The sequence below is a fragment of the Morone saxatilis genome, unplaced genomic scaffold, assembly GCF_004916995.1.
Source record: "Morone saxatilis isolate NCDOM2014 unplaced genomic scaffold, NCSU_SB_2.0 Contig4, whole genome shotgun sequence".
Lineage (NCBI taxonomy): Eukaryota > Metazoa > Chordata > Actinopteri > Moronidae > Morone > Morone saxatilis.
Genome location: NW_023339984.1, coordinates 4,914,373 through 4,928,845, shown reverse-complemented (window position 1 = coordinate 4,928,845; position 14,473 = coordinate 4,914,373).

The following is a 14,473-nucleotide window of genomic DNA, read 5'->3' as shown; positions in this document are numbered from 1 at the left end:
ACCCCCCTCCTGGGACCCCCCACAGCGATAAACATGGCCAGTCTTGTCTGTAATGAGCAGTGACAACTACGTTTACATGCAGGAGATTTAATAAAAAGGCAAGGCTTTCGCCGCATTAACGAGTCCCTGGGGGAACGTTTGGGAACTGAGAAGGCCCCCTGAAGTCAGCGGATGTGCATCAAGCGGATTATAAAGGGATTGACTTTAAACCACAGTGCACTCCACATCTTACTTTTACTCCATCCTCCCCACCAAGGACCTACTGCACCCTCCCCCTGTTGTGCCCATCACTCTCAGCATCTCGTCCAACTCGAGCCCTGATTCAGTTTTCCAGCTCCAGATGTCATTTCTTAGGCAGTAAATTGGTATTCTACCGATCCACATGTTATCCGATTTATGCGCTGTTAGCCATTGTACTTGCCGTTTCGGGTTAAACGCCTGTGCTCAAGGGCTCGGCAACAGAATCAACACCTTGCTAATGAAAGCCGTTATGTTTAATGCAACCTAGCCAGAGCTATATCCACTCCCTCACATGCCTAGTCACTTGCTCATTATTTCCACGTTCTCCTCACACACTCAACCGTTTCACAATATTTTAGCGTTTAATGTGATCTCCCTTCTCTTCCGTCTTGCTCTTTCAGATGAGAATATGTCACTTCACACTACATTAGCTCAGCTTCTTAGAACTCTTTTTCCTCCATAACTCCTCTTTCCCTTCCTTTTCTCTGGGGGCTCAACCCACACACACAAACACACACAACAACACACACACCCCACACACACCACACAACCACACACACACACACACAACACAGTGTACTCTATTTCCTCCTTATTCTTCCTGGAAAAGAAGTGACATTCTAAAGACAGGCATAAGCAGGCATATACCTTTAGTATAAATCCTACTAAAAAAAAGTCATAACTTTTCTTATGAGAGTGCCTCCCACGGCGCTCTTCCCTCCCCTTTCCTCCACCTTCTCCACCTGTAACCCATTTCCTCTAACTTCTCCACCCCTCAAATGTCAACTCCTACTCTTTTCCCACCTCCCTCAGCTCTCTCCCATTTCCAGGCCGTCAAACCTCTCCCCGTCATTTCCATGTCTCCAGATTCTTGGAGGACTGTGCAGAACAAACAGTGTGTAACATGGAGCCCTTTATCTCGTCATTCTGGTCTGCCCTGTCTGTCGTCAGTTCTGGCCGTTTCAAACTCGTAGAGACCGGTTCAAGACCCTTCTGACAGGCCCACAGGGTCTGTTGGTTTACATCAACTTCCCTCGAGGTCCTTTCACATTAAAAGTGCTCTTACTTAAATGTCTGGCCAAGTCTGTAAGCTCGACCCATGATTTTACTGAGGCATTTCTTTAACCCCAGCTTCATCCAGCTTGAGATCTGGTGCCAGACCTTACCGTTCAATCAAGGGAAACGCAATAAAAGGATAATTGCAGGATTATTTAAAGGATCACAGCCTATGACTTTTGCAATTTTTATTAATCAGAAGCTTCTATCTTGGGATTTGGTGATGTTACATTTCTATTTCACTGTAACGTGAAAAAATAACCAGGGAAAGAAAGCTGGATAGAGGAAATACTGAAGACAAAGTAAAAGGACATACAAATATAAACCAAAAACGCAAATAGCAAAAACAACACTACAACTTGATTTTTTTTTTTGGTGGGATTGGGCGAGCGGGATGATGTGCCCCCTCACTGTGCATAACACCTCCCTATCACAAACAGTTTGAATGTAGGCAAAACTTACCAAGGCAACGGGGAGGTATGATAAAGAGGGAATATTGTGTTTAATCGATGCAGGAAGAGAGAGAGGGGGCAGCGTGGGAAAGGTGAGGGAGGGTCAGGGCGGTTGGGGTCGGGTCGAACATGTTGAACGTGCCAAGAATCACAGACCATCTTGCTGTTCATCTCGAATGTTCCAATAAGCCTTAAAATTGTCTCTGCAGCCCTGTCAAAAGTGTACGAGCTGCCAAGACAGAAGGGTTGTGTTTGATTTTCTTTCTTTGCTGTTGAAATATGTGTTCGTCACCTTTTTTTTTTTTTTCATTAGAGGTCATATAAATTACCCAAACTTTGATGCAATGCAGGAAGTACAAAAGCAAGGGTACCACATCTCCACACACAGCAAGAAGGCAAATAAGTTGGCTTTTAATGTGCTCAGTGAGTCAGGCAGAAAAGCAAATGCCAAGACCCACAAGAGTACACAGCTGCCTCAAGCAAGGTTTGACAACTATCTTTATAGGAATTAAATATTGCTCTTAACACCACCCCAAGTAACTGCCACACACCTGTGACTCAACCACTCAGGCTCAGACTCAACGGCGTTAAATCAACACGTGGCGCTTTTTGACGCATCACACTGAACACACGTAAACTCATATATAATGTGCTTTGCATGCAATCACACACACACACACACCACACACAACACACACACACACACACACACACACACAACCAACACACACACACACACACACACACACACGAAGACTGGCAGAAGTATGGGCACACACCATCAAAAGACAGATAGGCTGACACCCTCACAAACACACACACACACACAGACACATACACATAACTTATATCCTCTGGCTGTGAGTTTGCCAGCAGCCAGCTGGTACTGTCATGTCTGATAGGCTGGAACAGAGACAGAGACGGAGACGAGGCCGGGAGAGGAGAGAAGGAAGGAGGGAGGCAAGCTGGGAAAATGTCTACAACAGAATGCATTAGTGAGATTGGGAAAACTGTATCAAACCCTGGCAACTCATTACACTGTCTCATTTGGGTCCATAGGGAGTCCCCCCCCCAGTCCCTCATCCCGATCCTTTAAACTACAGGACATTTTTGTTTGTCCTCTGCCGTCTTCTTTTCTTCTCTTTTTTATCTCAATTTTGAATAACTTTTGTAATTTTTAAGTAAACTAATATGATCATGACCATGATCAATGGTGCATTGCATAAGCAAGAGCGCATGTTTTTGTACCAGTTGGTCTAATTGTGTATAAGCAATGTTGTTTTTAATAAAAGGGAAATGAGGAACATTTTCCTTGCCCTGCGAGACAAAACAGCCGTGATTAAAATGTTGTTGATCAAGACAAATCACTCAGCAATTATTCCACGATGTGATTTCTGGCTTTCAAAAATAAGCTCACACTTCAAATAGCCAAAAAAGCACAATACAAAGCAGTGCTATTATTCCAGTATTTTGAAATGTCTTAATTTGTCTCCAGACTAGACAATTCTGACTTGGTAATGTGGCAATGTGAAGTTGTTGTTAGGAAGAATTAATGGCAACATAGATAGAGGCTGATAAAGGCCATAGATTTCTTAATGCAAAACCAACTGTCCTTTAAAGATAAATGGTCCTTGAAATTCAGCATCTAGTGTCATTCTCCTATTTCAAACTTCAGTGCCAAGGAGACATGGGCCTATTGACTGTCTATGGGACGAGACTCAATAGAGATGTGTACAAGTTAATGCTGTTACCAATACCAAAAGTGCCCAGCAAGCGACCTCTTTAGTTTGGCTCCCTATAGGAAAAGAAATGCCTCGCACATCATTAAGTCATGCAGACAGATGTCAGGGGGAATAATGTTGCGTCTGGTAAAGAAGAGAAAAAAACTCCTACTCACAGCAAAAAAGAAAAAAAAAGAAAACCCAAACCAAAGCAAAACGAAAGAAAAACAACTGTACTCTGCAGTGTTTCAGAACTGAAGACAACCAAAATGTAACTGTTCCTCTCAAATAAAATTGGTTCTAATTTCCTTAATCTTGTTTTAATTTTGTGGTGTTGCGTTGGAAGAGAAATAAAACTGGTGTACTGAGAAAGAGCTGAGGTGTGCCGAGTATTCGCATAAATAAAGACCAGGCAACACTTAACAAGTCTGAAGCAATGCAAGCAGCTCTGAGAGGCTGTAATGTTAATGCAATGCAACATCAAGCACACAATGACAATGTAACCATACCAATGTTTAGCAGGTTTAATGTTTACCATTTCAGCATACTAGTTTAGAATGTTAGCATACTCAGAACTAAATACAAAGTACAGTACAAAGTACAAAGTAAAGCACATAGTTGCTGAGGTATTTTAGTCTGCACCAAGGTGGAGAATGCAACAATCCTGTTTCTGTTCAGGAACAGGTTTACTTACTACAAAACAGTTAAAGTGCTGTTGGGCAAAGCACCTCACCTTAATCTGCTTGAAATGGAAATGATCAGTGGCAAACAGCCGATTACTTATTGCAGTAGCAGACAGTTTACCTCTGTATGATTAGCAGACATCATCTTTGGGGTATTTCTTGTTTACATTTTACTCATTAGGAAATTAATCCATAGAAGTGATTAATTGGTCAATCTTTCAGGTCTTTTGACAAAAAAACCTAACTCAGTGAGAAGGTCCTGGGTTTGATTCCCGGCTGGGGCAGGGCCTTTCTGTGTTGAGTTTGCATGCTCTCCCCATGTTTGTGTGGGTTTCTTCCAGGTGCTCGAGTTTCCCCCGGCTCCTACTACTAAGAATGGGTTAAATGCACAGTACACGTTCACTATACGTTGTACTGTGTATGATTGTATATGTGACAAAAAGTTGATCTGATCCGAGCCTGTAAGTAAGAAAGCAATAAGAGGTCTTATTAGAGGCAAACCTTTATTTTAATTTCTGACACATCCGTAAATCAACTAAAAACACCAAATATTACCACAAAGCACCAAAAGAAAGTAGAAAAGTAGTTGCATATTCACGTCACTACTCAAGCTTACACTGATGTATCCCAGATATGTTAATCAGGTTTTCAACTGGGAGAAAAGCCTATCTGGGTCATTATAAGCATGTCAAGATGTTTACATCAACCAAAAAACACCAGTCTATCAAAATGAGTGATGTATCCGGAATTGAAAGTGGAAATAATTGCATGTGAATGTCCTCAGCAAAGTTTTGAAGTTTTATTATAGAGAACTTCTTTTTCAATTATAGTATATCTTTATTCCTAAACTTTTTACGGTTGATGGGTACATTATATTGTAGAATTTACCAATCTCTTTTTTAGTGACAGAATATTCATATATCCAAAATTCATTGTTATTGTAATGTAATTCCTAACATAAGGAATAGTAATACAGCTCGCATTCACCTTAGCATAACCGCAGAATGCAGTGACATTTGAACAGGATATTGTGAAGTCCTCACAATCAGCCAGGTAACAGCCTCGAAGATTAACATCCATAAAGAGTATAGTAGAGCTACCATCACCTGTTCCCATGTTTTATTCACAACCTCTCCCCGTGCATTACCATACATATTTATAGAGATAACTACATTTATATGTACATGGACACCCTTGAGCATGTACACACACACACACACACACAGATAGAAGTTCAGCCTATCCCTTAGGGCTGAAGCTGTCATTTTAGTCCTTCACAGCGGTTACTGTACGCGTGTGTACAAAGGAGCACACACAGAGATCCATTGTGTGTGTGTTCAGACTGACTGATAGATGATGGCTGCAGGGCAGGTGGGGACTGAGTCATCTGCGGGTGTTGGGAGGTGGATGGATGGAAGGGAAATGGGTGGAAAATTTCAGGGGGCAGGGAGGGGTGGAAGAGATGAAGTTAGGTAGCCTGTCGGTCAGGCTGCCACTCAGCCTCATGGGAAACTGGCTACACCACCGCTTAAGGGCACGCTGATGGAGGGAGGAAACCGGAATAATGTGGGAAAGGGACGCAAGGCAGAAGGGGAAAGGGTAAAAGGTCAAAATATGGGGGCAGACGAGGGGATTTGACTAACTGAGAGATGCAAATGAATAGTGTCGCTGTTTTATTAATCACTCTGCCTGGGAAAGGTGGAGAGTGCAATAAGCTTAGGGGAAATCACAGGAACACACATAAAGATACATCCAAAAAGAGGGGGAATTCTGGTAAACAACAGGCAAAAAACGAGAGAAAGGAGATGAGTCATGGCACAGGAATGAAAGATGCGGTGAGTGGCGTGCACAGGCAGAATAAACATATAAAAAAAGAGCAAAGAAAAGGAGTGAGAGGTGTAATATATCACCGTGGCTCTGCTACCAAATCAACAGGTGATGTCATTGGGTCGAATGCAACGCCGTCACGCTGGGTTTGGGGCGACAGAGATGAGCTGGGAGACGGGGGTCTTAGTGCAACCTCGTAAAAGAGAGGAAAAAATCTGCTCTCTCCATTCTCATTATCCCATCATCTCTCCCTCTCTCTCTCTCTGGTTTGTATCAAAGCTTCTCTGTCTCTCTCTCTCACTCTCTCTCCCTTTCCCTCCCGTGCCCCCCACCCCCCTTAAGCCGCTCCGCTATTCGCTCCGGCAGGGCTTAAGACGGAGGGATTTTGCCCTCTTCTCCCTCCATGTCGGTTCATTGGCAGTACAGAGTGCTATATGCGGAGCCTGCATCTATCAGCAAGGAGATATAAGCTGCTCGGAATGTCAAGGGTCAACTTGTGATATTATTCTGCTGTTAATGGCCCACCGTGTTATAGGGCCTCTAATATCCCTGGAAATGACTGCTCAGACAGCTGCACAGTGTGTGTGCGCGCGTGTCACATCAAGTGGCCGTGAGACCACCTTGCAGTGAGTCATATGACAGCGACTAATAAAGCTCTTTCAAATAAGAAGCTGGCTTCAAACTCAAAGAATTTTTGTGGACTCACTGCACATTCCACGACCCACACACACAGCCGCACACACACACACAAACCAACACTTTTGGCCATCCATTTGCACTTCAGCCAGCCTCTGTACAGTTTTGACCTTTAGTTTATAATTCCACTTTGGCCCTTTACTTTCTCTAAAGAACTACAAACACAGCGATTAATAAAAAAACATTTAACGGCATTACGCTGAAGAGTGTGCATGTGTTGGGGGGGAAATGCAACCATGCATTCATTCAGTTTGCATTCATCAAAATTACATTATTTACACACTGTGAAGTCAAAAGATGTACACCGAGAGGCTTGTGAATATTACTTCACTGTAATTCCAAAGTGGCCACAGGTGCAGCCCTCATGCATTTATTAAAAGCACATTTGAATTTTAAACTGTTGAATTGCATTGTGTTGTGATGCCGATCTGCAGATTCAGTTCATGTCTCTCCCTCCAGCTGAGACGAGCAATAAAAGACTCACAAGCAAGGATTTTAAAGGGGGCACTCTCCGCCACATCCACATTTTTGAAGATTCCCTCAGAGGCGAGGTTTAGAGCAAACCTTATATGCAGTATGATGTAGGTTTAACCTTTTCTTCTTGGGGCCGGTGAGACCAGTAGCACAAGACTACTGGTGCCATGTGGAACATTTTAACATCAATAATTCAGCCATAAAAACAATTACCATAAATAAAAAAAACATTACAGTTGGGCAGAATGCCGGCCTTTACTGACCTCGGTGCTCTATTATACACCGTCTTTGCAGCTAAATGTAACACCAATTATGGGAAATGCGGACACGTGCTAAAAATACACGAGATGGAGATGACATGAGATGGCAATCATCTCTGCTATTGTCTCAATTGATTACAGCATTTATACTAAGGTACTGTATGCATTAATTTGATGTCCATTTATTAATTAAGATCTCTAGATGAAGCCGTTTTAGATGCGCATGAATGCAATTTAGGAGAAAAATCTTGATTTTATATTTTAGTTGTAGTTATTAAATGAAACTGTTCAAGCAATAACAGATGTCACAACTATCTGATTGGGTCTGACTCATTTCTTTTGCCTGAAGTAGCCCTGCTGCATTGTGCTCCATGCAGTTCTCATTTCAAAAGTTCTGTTTTTCATTAATCAATAAATGCAGTAGGAAGACCAGTGGTGGGGGAAAAAATATTAGATCTTAGATCTTTTGTGTAAAAGGAGCAATACCACAGTGCAAAAATACTTCATCACAAGTTAAAGCCCTAAATTTAAACTAAATGCATGGTAAGAACATGTAGTTACATATCAAAAGTTAATGTACTTATTTTGAAGAATGGCCCTACATTATTGATGCATTAATGTGTAAGCAGCATTTTAATGTTGTAGCCAGTCAAAGCGGAGCTAAATTTAACTACTGTATATACTATTGGGAAGGTTAACTTCTTTTAATATATCATATTTATGGAGCTTATTGTGCTTATGTTTTGCATGTTAACCCAAAAATCTGCTCAGTAACTTGTAACCACAGTCATCAGATAAATATGTAAGAATATATAATAACATTTATGTTATTATGTGGTTGGTTTGAATTGAGTAAGATAAAATACTCACACTCAAATACTCAAATACAAATAATATTATATTCCACCTCTGCAAAGACCTATTAGCAAACAGGATATGGTAAAACCTGGTGAAACAGCCAGGGCCCTTACAATATTTTAGAGCTGTCACCATCATGGCGGCTGCTAAAGAGGCTAGTGTAGATGTTGCTATCATAAGTTATATTAGAAATGGAGAGTATTTCTTCATTGAAAGACAAGCAAAGAACAGCACTAAAGGCTTTTTACCGATGGAAAATGTTTTTGCTCTTCTCACGACTGGCTTCTGTAAGAGTTTGATTACACTATATAGTTCATTGATGTGATTGGTTGAAAGTCACCTGTGAAAGACGGTGATAGACAGATTCCAATGACGACTTCCCTGGTGGTGCTGTGTAACAAACCACCTGGCACAGTCAGGTCACTAATGGCCAGTATAGACAGAGGAATGATTAAAGCAAGGTCCTATTCTTTCATGTGGTCACATGACAAAAAGTGGCCACAGAAGGGGGATGATGGAAACCGATGATGGAAACCCCTATCCGGGTTCAAGGATGGTCTTAGCCTCCTTGATCTTTCTACAGCCATCCACAGTCTGCTACACGATGACCTTGACTCCCTCCTGGTCAGCCACTTTTCCACTGGTGTTCACACTGATGCTATCTGCCTCTGGTGTTTATTTTGTCCAGGGCCCTCGCTGTGTACCAGCAGAGATGGTTTCTGACTGGTTAGGTGTTCCAAAAGTTCAGACATAAAGACTTTGTATATAGTTAATCTGGTCTTTATTGGGAATGGATTCACGTGGCCCCTTACAGAAGACTTTCTAACAAACGAATGAAAAATTAAATACATTTTTAATCATGGTTCAATGTAAAAGTAAACCGAACTGTAATCTAATGTGTTTTCGAGAATTGAGACCACCTTGCAGGCCATCACACCCTCTGAGAATAAAGCAACCTTTTTAGAAAATGACACAATTCTAGTTTTTCTTTGCCCTCATCCTGTTGCACTACCTGGCTTGATTTACGGTCGCCAAGGTAACCACTCCATTATAAGCCTAATAGCTCGTGCAGAACAATGAATGTCATCATTTTGACAAATTTCTTAATGGCTCGCTGGAAAATCCTTGTCACCATAATTGCGATTACATATGTGTACCACAGCGTGAGCATGTACCTGGGCTCCTGGTATATATTTTTTAAATGGTCTGGTTCTGACAGCACAGACAAAGAGGGCAGAATAAGCTCCATACTGAAATCTTTTCTATGCAGCTTTTTCTAAGACTCCCACTGTTTGCTGTAATTCTTTTTGAAGGCGATTTAATTTTTTTCCCCCTTTAACAATTTCTTATTCAGACAGCAGGAGGCTGACACAGAGGCACAAGAGAGATGTTCTGCACGGTCAGGACTCTATGAGCTACAATGATACACACCAGTGAAATTCAAAAGGAGCAGCTCCTTTGCAGTGGGATCATATTCCTGCTTTGTAGAAGTGATGAGAGCAGCACAGAGACATGGTAATAAACCAGGAGGCTGTAGTCTTAGCTATGCTGAGGCCTCTTGCATAATGAACAGTATAATTATTTTCTGTTCCTGTACTGTATTGTGTTGGGTGTTAATCCTAACAGATGAGAGCTCAGGTGGACAGAAGGCAGTAAAGAGCGGAGAGGCTGTTGCAGGGTTTAGTGTGCTGTGGCCTCAGCTGTAATGAAGCAGGTGGATGCAGTGGAGTTAGAGGAGGGAGCTGTAATCTGGGAGGCTGTCTGCTTTATTACCCCACTGTCTTGTCATGAGGGCACCGCACACATATGAGGAAAAAGAGCAAAAAAGACAGAAAGGGAAAGAAAGAGGGAGAACAAATCTGAATGTGTGAAGTAGAGAACCAGAGGGGGAAGGAGGGAGGGAGGAAGGGGAAGCAATCAGCCGCCTGGTCCTAATCATGTTCCTCTCTCTTTCCTTTTCACTGAAGCCCTGCTCCCAGCTCCGCATTTGGACGCATTAAGTTGCCAAAATTATTTCATAAGCATCTCGGCCTTCACCACCAGCGAAGGAGGAATGCAAGGGAATGATGTACAAGGCACTGATTAGACCTAATTATGAATCCTGATTAAGGCTTTTTAATTAGTCGAGCCAGCACTTCAGCTGGAGAGGGCGGCAGAGATGGAGAAGACAGTAGGAGAGAAAGGAGGAGGAGGGTGGGGGATTTGAAGGAAAGTGGAAGAGTGCACGGAGAGAGCAGTGAGGTGAGGCGTAAAGTGAGAGAATGCAAAAGGGCAAAGGAGAGCGAAGGAATATTGGAATATGACTATAATACTGACACTACTGACTATTTTTTTGAATATATAATATTTGAAAGCAGAGAATGGGTGACACGTGGGGCAAAGAATCTGAGATAGGAAGGACAAGAGCTCGACTAGGCTTGATCTGATCTGAGCATAAAATATTTTAGTCTAAACAAAAACGGATTCAGCAGGTCACCGTTTGTGTGAGCTCCTACTTTATTTTAAAATAGCTGACAATGACTTATGAGAGATACTGATAGGAATCTTTTTCAATAATACTCAGAAAGCAATTACTGGATGGGGACGTGAAAGAGCTGGCTCACTTCAATGTCAACACAAATGAATGCAAAATATGATATCATAGTGCGGCTATTTTTATCAAACAGCTGGAGACTATTTCGAAAATTGTCAGAACAGTGGAAGCTACACTAGCCCGGAAATAGTTTAGCTATAGCGAAGCTGCCACTGAGAGAATTAAGCAATTCAGTTAAAGGTATTTCTAGTTAACTACTGAAGCTGAGCCTGACAGTTGGTTCTTGAGCTAGAAATCAGCAGCTGACAATCTTGACTCATGGTCCACTTATTCGCTTGTTTCTAAGCTTTCCACTGTATCCAACAGCTATCATCAGCAGCTGGAGTTTGCTCGACTCACAGTGTAGAGTCATAGATCGGATTATTTTTTGGATCAGCAAAAAAAAATGTGTGCGTATAATCATCTATTATATATTATTGTATATTATAATACACTATATGGTATAATAATACTACACTTTGTAGTCCCCCTCAATGTCTCGCCCACAGCACGATCTAATTGATCACACGTCACAGGTGATAGCCTATCAACACTGAAAGCTGAGAGAGAAGACGAAGGTGTCGAGGGAAGGCAGCGGATATTTTTGCCATCACTATCTCATGATCTATTTCTTCGACGACAAGCATGTCCAGTTTTTCCAGTTACACCACTGACAATGCCCAAAGTCACAGCCTACAGGTTTTCACTCAATGGAGGCGAATGCAACAGCTTTTTAAGCTAGTCGCCCCTATAACCCAATCATTGCTCTCCAGAGTAAAACACAACACTCATCTGTCCATCTTTTCACTGCATCTCTGCATTGAGATTGAGGGAAATATTTACTGCCCCACCTGAGTGAGGAGCTCACAGTGGTGTAAGGTCAGCAAACAGCCTTATTACCTTTATCTAGGATTTTCCCTCTATGATGTACAATCCATACATTACTTCTTGGAAGGTTGGATGTTCACATTATCCATTTGGCAAAGCATGCTATTGTCTTCCATTTTACATGAGCAAAGACAACAATATCCATGCTTATTGAGTGGGAAATGAGGCATGCAATGCATTTTAGGAATAGCCCCCGGTGTAGTAAAAGCCACGGCCAGTTGCACTTATACAATAACAATTTTGAATTTGAACAGATTATTCAATATTTAATTGTTTCCTTCCAACAGTAGTTGAAACTCCAAATAAACATTGTCGGCCCTATCTGTCAGAGCCTGCCAACAAGTCGTAAAAGTGCTGAAAATAATGGAAAGTTTTAACATCTGCAGTCCCATGACAACTGAGCAAACTGCATCTGCTGAGGAGGACAGTGTGAGTAAGGCCAGGCAGACACACTATTTCTATTCATTTCGTAAGTACGATCAACTGACCGACCACAATGTGCTTACACGGAACCCCTGCTTAGTTTTGTCCATTGACAATTCCAACAAAGTTTATTCATACAAGACGACCACGTCCTCTTCGTTGACAAAAAGAGAGAAAAGCAGCATTACTTTGTGCAAGTCTTACAGCGTCTTCCTGGCTTGGATGTTTGTTACCTTAGAATGAGCATTTTATATCTACACAGGCCAGAGATGCAATCTGTAACCACGCAGCTAGATGCCACTAAATCCTACACACTGGTCCTTTAAGTTAAGATTGTTTTGTCAACTGTACAAAAGTTACATCATAAAAAGATTCTTATTCCAGAAGAACATTTCAATAAATATGAAGATGTATTGGAATAAAGAGAGCTTGGACAGCCTTTTTGCATGTTTTAAGCTCATCTTTCTTATAAACTACTATTGCTTTCTAATGTTAATCTTTGTGTTTTTAGATTATAAATACATTTCTCCTGTGTGAGTGGTAGTAAGTTAAACAGTTAATTAATATAAAAGCCTATTTCTGCTGCTGGGGCTGTGTAAATTAATGAGTAGCTTCAATAGTTAAACCGCCACATGCTATTGGAAACTGCAGCTAAGATACTAGCAACTCTGCTAATCCCCTGAACAGAGAATAGAAAGATATTTTCAGAAAAGACAATCTTATCTAAGTCGTCACTTCGGAATATATTTACTCAGGTTTTTAATCAGTACCAGTACTTTTCAAGCTGGCCCCAGTCCATCAGATCTAGCAGTCTCATAGGATTTTCTCAGTGGAGGACAGGGACATATGTTAAGTATGAGAAACACATCTGTGTCTCTCACCAGCAGAATTTCCCTTTGACTTTTTCACCAGTGTTTGCATCCATCCTTCTGATCTTCCTCTGCAGGAAAGCCCTGATTTGCCTCCGTGCTGTTGATCTTCACGTTTTGACAGATCCTCGTTACAAACATAACCTCTCAGTTGTTACGTTCTTCGCCTCTCATCTTCATCCTTTCCTCATTTTCTTGTGCCTTCCCTTTGTTCTGCTTCCAATCTGGCTTTTTTCTCAAAGTACTTCATACACTCTCCCTGTCTCTCTCTCTCTCCCTCCTCTCCCTACTGTAGACCATTTGGCACAAACCTCATCTCTCCTCCTCTCATCCCTCGCTCTCACCTCAATTTTCGGCTGTTGCATAATTAATTAGCAGCACTGTTCACTATCAATGCAATTACTCCAGAGAATGGAGAAAGGGAGAGAGAGGGGGGAGTAAAATGGGAGAACAGGGCCAAAATGGAGATGCCATGAAAAACATGGACTAAAAAGGAGGCGAGAGAGAAAGGGAGAGTGATTTTAGCCCTTAAAGGGATGGAGTCAATATGGGCTGAAATCAAAGTGGTAATTTTGACAATGCAAAATCCATTTGGGCTCAGGGATCCAGATGGAGACAACACGGGTTTGGTTCAAAATGGAATATGATACACACCCTCATTTTAGAAATAGACTCTCACAAGCAAGATTTTAGGTTTGTAAAATGACACACCTACAGGCTGTTCTTCTTCTCTGGGCCAGATGCTTAATACACTACGTAGATTCATGACTAAACATCTGCATATGTAGAAAAGTTGAAATATCTATTCATCACGGCTGATTTATAAATCTGAGTCATTGTGAACGTGTGTGTTTGTGTGTGTGTGTGCATGCAGGCCTAACGCCCATTCCCAAAATTATTTATGTCAACACTCCCCTGTTTAATCTCGTTTGGACATAACCCAGACTCATTCCATTCTTCATCTGGCACTGGCAATGTGGATGGCGTTACACACAGCCATATGTATCAGTATACTGTCTATTGCAATCCATAATAGTCTAAATAAGTATAATGATACATAAGTGGGTCAAACTTATGATTATTTTTATTCCCACAATACTGTATAATTTGGGTGGCTAACTATATAAAACAATCTGCACATGCTGGAATAAAATCAAGCTTTTAGAAAGAGCTATTTATTCACACAGCTATACATGTTATCAAAAGTGAGTTTAGGCTGTTGAAAGCTATGATGTCATGAAAAAGGCTGTGGTTTCAAATCAAGCGTCACACATGGTATAAAGCACGCGTGAAGGTATGCACATTTCTAACAATAAACAGTAGATTCAGTGTCGAGAAGTATTTTTCTTTTGTCCAAATACATAATTTGTACATCTGGCCGCTGCTTGTTTCTTTTATATCACAGTGACTGGCCCAAGGGGAGGCTCTACAATTACAGGTCAAAACAAGGTGAC